Source organism: Capsicum annuum, chromosome 9 (genome assembly GCF_002878395.1).
Source record: "Capsicum annuum cultivar UCD-10X-F1 chromosome 9, UCD10Xv1.1, whole genome shotgun sequence".
In the NCBI taxonomy this organism is placed as follows: Eukaryota; Viridiplantae; Streptophyta; class Magnoliopsida; order Solanales; family Solanaceae; genus Capsicum; species Capsicum annuum.
The window spans coordinates 212,940,201-212,947,697 of NC_061119.1; positions in this window are offsets into that span (position 1 = coordinate 212,940,201).

Below are 7,497 nucleotides of genomic sequence, written 5' to 3' on the forward strand. Positions count from 1 at the left end.
TATTGATATTATTTGTTATGCTTAAATTATTTCTTACAAATTGTTGAGTTGTTAGAGGCACTAATATACTAGTTAACAATTAGTAGTAGCACTTTCTAAAAAATATTTTTTCACTCATCAATCAAACACTAGAAAATATTTTTCTAAAAAATATTCTCTACTCACCAACCAAACACCATAAAATATTTTTCGAAAAATATTTTTCACTGACCAACCAAACATGAGAAAATAAGTAGAAAACCAACTTATTTTCCAGGAAAACATTTTTCATGGAATTTTCCATCATACCAAACACCCTAAATGTAAAATCCTAGCTTTTAGAATAGTGGCTAAATATTTAATAACAGATATTAGCAGTGGCTATTTCGTCAAGTTTTTTGATAATGTTTTGGGCTGAATTGAGGTGTATGTAAGTTAAAGGGCTGGTAAGAATAACCCATAGGTATAGTGGGTTAATCAAAGGAAAAAACACGTGCCATGGTCATTTTAAAACAAAATGACCCATAATTGAAAAGGTGGACATGCTGTAGCCAGTCGGCTAAAGTAATTTCATTTTTTAGTCATTTGGTTCAATTGGGCACATGCAGTCTCTATACTCAATTGATACACTTTTATACCATATTGGTACACTTTTACATTATATTGATACACTTTTTAGAAAAAGAGAAAGGAAATTCTATGCAAGCACATGCAGTCCCTATACTCAATTGATACTCTTTTATACCACATTAATACACTTTTATACTACATTGATACACTTGTAGTCCATATACTCAACTGATACTCTTTTATACTAGATTGATACATTTTTAAAATGCATGTAGAAACTATATAGAGTCATATAAAATATGTATCTAAATAATAATTGTAATTAAAAATTGTATAGAATGTGTATATCTATTTTCTTTTTGATGTTTGTCTTGTCTTGTTTATAGTTCTTCTTTTGGACTTGCAATAATGTTGGGGGTTGATTTTTGGATTTGGGGAATTGCAGTTGAACTGTTGAAGAAAGTTGGAGTTGAATTTTCCAGTTGAGTTTGAGTTGCATTATCTGCTCCTCAAAATCCTATGTATTTGTTTTGGTCAAATAAAGTTTCTTATAGTAAAACTTTCACAGGGCTTTTTTTGATAGTCAATGTCATCATTCCATAGATATACATAATGCATGTTTCAACGTATAACAATTGTGGTTATGCTAATTTAAAAAAAGGAATAAAAGCTGCAAAAGAAAGAGTATAAAAATAGTGAAAAAACACAAAAGAGTAGTGATTTTCTTATAATAGAATGAAACATCAATTTTTTTTTTAAAAAATAGAACATAAAAAAAATAAAAAAATAAACTAGCAAAAAAACGAGAAGTAACTAGCATGCAAAATCCACACTTTTGCTTTGCGAAAGGAAAAGTTGAATTGCATATAGTTAGGTACATGCAATAAAAAGAAAAAAAGAGTGACGTGGGTGTGGAACGTTTTTTAAAAAAATAAAATGTGTAGACACCTAATTTTTGTCCCTCCCGAAGACCCAAGTTACACATTTTTATCCCTGTCTCACCACGTTCCCTCACCCGTATGATTATATCCCATAAAAATACAAAAATAACAAACCCACTAACAAACCTAATCCCTAATTATTCTTTTGTAACAAAATTAACCACTCCTCCTATCAATTTTGGACAACACATTACTACCCCATGCCCCATACCCTACCCCACCTACCCTACCCCAATACCCACCCACGTGATCATCAACCATAAAACACCCCACAATACCACACAACAAGGAAGGGGATATCACATACACACACTATAAAAATGGAAACACACAGATCCCATGGAAAAAAATACACAACAACATACACCATTGACACAGACGCAAATACATACACATAACATTTATCTTTAACCTCTCACAAGCCTCTTACCATCGCATACACACACACATACTCCAAAATAAACCCATCGAGGAGGCCATTTTTGGGATCTTTTACAGCAACACTAAGCACACACACAAAGAGAGATTAGGGAAAGAGAGATACATGGAGAGAACCTGAGAGAGAGAGAAGCTGAACGCAAGAGAGAGAAGGAAAATACGAGCGACGCATTACTATTCCGGCGATTTCTTGCCGGAGAACGTCACCGGAAAACATATCTTGTAGTCTTTCCTTGCTGGGGAAGTCTAACCAAAGCCTCTAGTTAGCTCCGTCATCCAGAGCTTTCTCCGGTGACCAACCGAACGACCCCGTCGCCGCCAGAGAAGGCAGCAAAACCACCAACCGCCGCCTCACCCACCGAAAAACGACGAGTTCTTCGAAACCCATCTCAGGATTTTCCGTTCGTTTTCTCACCGAAAATAGTAAAACCATCGTCCCACAACAACATCCAACCCGCTTTCGATCGGTTTCGATGAGATCCGTTTGGAACAGAGAAATGGGTTGTTCGGTTTTACTTGGAAATTAGTTTGGTTTTGGTTTCTTTTCAATTCGCAAGCTCAGAGTTGAGGTTTTCCATTTGAGAGTTTCGACCGAGCCTTGACTGATTAGCTGTCACCTAATGAGGCGGTTTTTGGGGTCACTGATCGAGTTTGTTTGACGATTAGGGTTTCTCCATTTGAGGATTTTGGTTCTCGGGCTTCTTTATTATCATCGATAATGAGTTCTATTAAGGTCCATCTCTTTAACTTTACTCTTTCATTTTCTCGGATTTTGGTTAATGCCGTGATTTTGTGTTTTGATTGAATTTTTAGTAAGATATTGATCGTTGTTGTGGATACGTAGGAGTGGTGTGCTTAAATGTTTGAATCTTCGTTGGGTGTATATGTTTGATGTTGATTTTAGATTTTAAAAAGAGGTTTGATAACCGAAAAATTTGTTAACCATGGCTTAAGGATTAAACTTGTTGATTTGGGGGGTCGGGATCGAAAATTGATAATCGAATAAGTTGAAGGTTGTTGTTTTGATTCATTACTGAATATTGTCGAATTGGATAGTAGCATGAATTTTGTTGAAATAAGATAGGCAAATGTAGGTTCGGGTAGGCAAAATTTAGAAATAAGTGTTTCGTTGGATGTTTGAATGAGGAGTATGTGTTGAATGTTTTCTATTTTATCGCATTCGATTCAAATGTATTCATTTAGCCGGGGAATGCCCCGAGGTCTTCTGTACTTGTTCACCGGGGAATGCCCCGACGTATCATGTTGGCGGAAAACGATCATGATGAAGGCCCAGGGCATCGGGTAAAGCATTGGAGCTTAGTTTAGGATTAGCGTAGGTTTACTTTCAGTACTTTTTTTTATTTCGAGTTGTAGTAATTGGACTGGACTTTACATTTTGTTTTGTTTTGTCTTATTGTTTGATTATTTTGTGTGCTTTTGTGTGGTTTATACATTTCGTAATGCCAAAATAGTTGATACACTCTACCAAGCGACCGTGGTTGAACCACGGGATCGAGAGGTGACTAACACCTTCCCCTCGGTCAACAGAATTCCTTAGCTGGAATCTCTGTTCGTAAACCAGTTTAAAGAGTCAAATGGTTTTGGAAAGGATTATTTAATGGTGACTTGGCACACCAGATTATGCCAAGTGGCGACTCTGAATAAAAAATGTTAATAATCCTTTTCCAAAATAATATTTCTTGTCACTTAAATAATAAAATCCTTTTCGACCCTTAAAACATAAATTTTTTTTAGAGTACGTAAAAAGGGGATGTGACAGCTCTGGAGACTCTGCTGGGGACAGTATGAGAATTCGAGCTATTTTGGAGTCGTATCGGCTTTGTTTGGCATTACGAATGTATAAGCATTGTTTGTGGTTATTGTTTGTGTTATTTTCACTTTTGTGCTTTTTCGTGCTCTTTGTTTATAGTATTTATCCTATGTGTTACCACTTTATATCTGTCATCATGAGTCCACCCCCGGCCTTTTTTCTGCAATAATTTCGTGGTACACGTGTTGTACACAACATCTAGTTGAGTCACCCTTATTTTAGGGGGGGAGCCGTCGGTGTTATGGAGTAGATGGAAAGCAAAGCAGCCACTATCAACCATATGTTCCCCCGAACAGCTTTGTTAGTGAACCACAACGTAGGTCAGCCTTTAGGTCATGCTTATGTGCATCATACGGACTGATTTGAGGGTCATCCCTACGTGCTAACTGTTGCATTTTTAAGGGTAACGTGGTCATTTGACGGACTGATTTTTGAAAAAAAGAGAAATAAAATGTTAGGAGTAAGGTGCGTAGGCAAAAACGAAAAAGAAAAAAATAGAAAAAGTAAGTCGAAAGGAATGAAAAAAGAGGAATGTCGTAGTTTATTTTAGAATTCGTTATGGCTTTTGTTTTTCACAATCCAAAAACTCAAAAAGATTTTTTTTACGTTTTGTATTTGTCTTCTCAAAGTACCATAAATTCAAAAAAAAAAAAGTTTTGTTTGCCTTTTTTACTTATTTGTCAAAAACAAAAATACCAAAAAGATTTTTCTTCATAATTGGTGGTGTCAGTGTCTAGCTGAAAATTCAAAAGTTTTTTTTGTAGTGTCTCTTAAGTTAGGGTCAATTTATTAGTTAATCGTTAGTTGTCCAATCTGGATGAACTACGCATACCTGATTCCCTTCCCTTGGGTTGGGATACATAGGCAACCCTCGGTGGGTCCGGTAAATCTTTGTGTTGGTCTTTGTCTTCTTATTAGCCTAGGTCTCTCGCCCCGTAATCTAGAGTTGTTTGCCAAGTAGACTGATTTCGCTCAGTACTTCTGTTCGGCAAATTGGAGTCATGAATGTGGTCTGTCCCATTGACATATTTTTGCGTCAAAAATCCCAAGGGTTGAGAATCTTCTACTCCTGTCGAATTTTTTTGAGATAACATTTTGTGTGTTATTACAGGATGTATTTGTCCACCAAGTCTAGAGTTCTGATGGTTGTCAAGGTGCCCAAAAAGTTAATCAAATGGTGGAAAATGTTTAACTATGTTGATCAGCAGAAGCTGATTAAAATATTAGGTGATCTTACGAAACTTCTGCATATTACCCCTCGTCCAGATTTAATAGAGGCTTTGTTGACCTTTTGGGATCCAAGTAGTTTGGTGTTCAGGTTTGGGGAATGTGAAATGAATCCTACTTTGGCAGAAATATCCGGTTTGTTGAATTTGCGCTATATCGAGAAGCATATGATCCGAGCACAAAATCATACTGGCGTGAGATTTTTGCAATCTTGTGGTTTAAGAAGTAAGGGTATCCGTTTGGGTTGTTTAAGTGATTCGTGGGTTTTCTTAGATTTTTTGTTCGCTAGATTTTGGGATGAATTTCATGTGACTAAGGAGAAGTGGGAGAGAAAGTGTCTTGAAGTCTTCACCCTTGCTTTGTTAGGTACTTTAGTGTTTCCACTAGAAGAAAGACGTATTAATACCCGTTTGCAATCTGTGGTGATGGCCCTATTTCATAAGGATCAAAACGACAAGGGCATTAATCAAAAGGGCAGGTTCAGTCTCATACCCATGATCTTAACAAAAATATATAAGGCTTTAACCGAAGTGAAGGGGGGAAGGAGATTTTTTTAGGGCAATAACCTGATATTGCAATTATGGATGATGGAGCATTTGCATGTGCCTTCTTTAGTTAGATCAGATGTGTTAGATCATTGTATTCCCAATCGAGTGAAAGCCATGGACTCCAGGTTGCGTTTGGATAAATTCTCGTTACCCGTGGGAGTCGACGCTTGGATTGAATTTCTTGAGTCAAGAACCAGGGATAACGTTTTGTGGACGTATCTGTGGCTTCGCCCAAAAATAGTATTGTTGGGTTGTCAGACGCAGCTCCCTTTAGTTATGTTAGGGCTCAATTGCACTAGACCATACAGTCCTTCTAGGGTAATGCGCCAGTTGGGTAGGCTGCAGGACGTGCCACAAGCAGTGGATCTTCTGAAGGATTTTGAGTACTTCAAGAACCAAGCCTTAGGTGAGAGCAAGTACGAGCAGTTTTGGAAGCATGCAACAAAGCTAGGTGTGGACACACTCAAAGAAGGTTTGGATAATCCCGAGTACACTCAGGGATATGGGGTCTGGCTTCAATTTATCCCTCAGGGTATCAGTCAACCCTTACCAGCGCAGCTTAGAGGGAGAATACAGGAAGAATGCATAGTAGACGACCATCAGGATGAAAGTGTAGGGTCTAAAGTGAAAACACTGAGAGTTCAGTTAGCAGATTTGTTCAAGATGGTAGAAAGGTGTCAGAATCATCTTTCCAAGTGCACTCCTCATGAAGCAGGAATACGGGCCCGAAGCTTCTTCCCCAGTATCAGGGTATCTTTACAAGATATGCTACAAAGTTTAAATGGGAGAAAGGGAACTTCAGAGGTAGGTCCATCTCAGCCAGGGTCATCACGCAGAGCACCAGCCTGAAAGAGCATTTCTTATCTTTATTCAGTTTGAGTCTTTTATGTGTCTGTCATTGTAGGGTGGTGTCTGCTTTAAGTCGAAGTCAAGTTGTTTTGGTAATAGGGTCTTTGTTAGTAATTTCACCTATGTCGTCTTAGGGGTCTAGAATGTTGTTTCGTATTTGTTGTTTAGTTTTAAAGTAGTCCCAAACTTTTTGTACGTTTTTGTTGTTTTCTTTCTTCAAAATGTTATGATGTTACGTCTTTCCTTTGTTTGTTTATTTTTGTTTTCGCAAAAAAAAATAAGTGGGCAATGTTTATGCACATACTGCCCGAACTACGCAAGATCTGATTCATGTACAACATGATACGTAGGCAACCTACTTTTGGGTTCGATCTAATTACTTTGTTTCATTGTTTTTCATTATTTTTCCTCTTTTTAAAGAAAAACAAAAGCCATAAGAATGATAAAATAAAGGTAGATAACGGGAGAAAAGAAAGAAAAAAAAACAGAGATGGATGCGAAAAAGAAAATATAATAATAATAATAAGTGTAGGTAAAAAATAGTGTAGACAAAAATCAGGATGATGTTAAAATGACCTCGCTACCCTCAAAACCTGGTAGAAATGAACATGAATTTAGGACAATTTTACCAATGTGATTCCCATGCTTGTTGTGTGCCCTAATCCTAACGGATGTCGTCTTTGATGAGCATGTTCTTTCACTTAACAGTGTTAGGTTTGCAGCACTCTGGCTAGTCACCCATACTTCACTAGATCCAAAGCAAAGCTCGCCATGGCTAGCAGGGAGATTGAAAATTCGCTCATTGACCCGGATCAGGATCACAGGGAAGAAAATTCTGAACACAATGATGAGGTAGTAAGGCTCAGGCAATAATTGATAGATTTACACCGGGCATGGGCCAGCGGAATGCCTCCTCCTCCGCTCCCTGAAGGTCTTGGGAATATCTCTAATTGCCCACCGCTCTCTCAGGCGCAATTTTCTGCTTCTACTGAGTCACCTGAGCACTCGCCAGAATTCACTCTGCGATATTATTATCCTGGCAGTTCTGTCAAGACCCGCTGCTCAGCCAGCGCCACCGATCACACCGGTATTCGTGGCTCCACCACCATTTGAA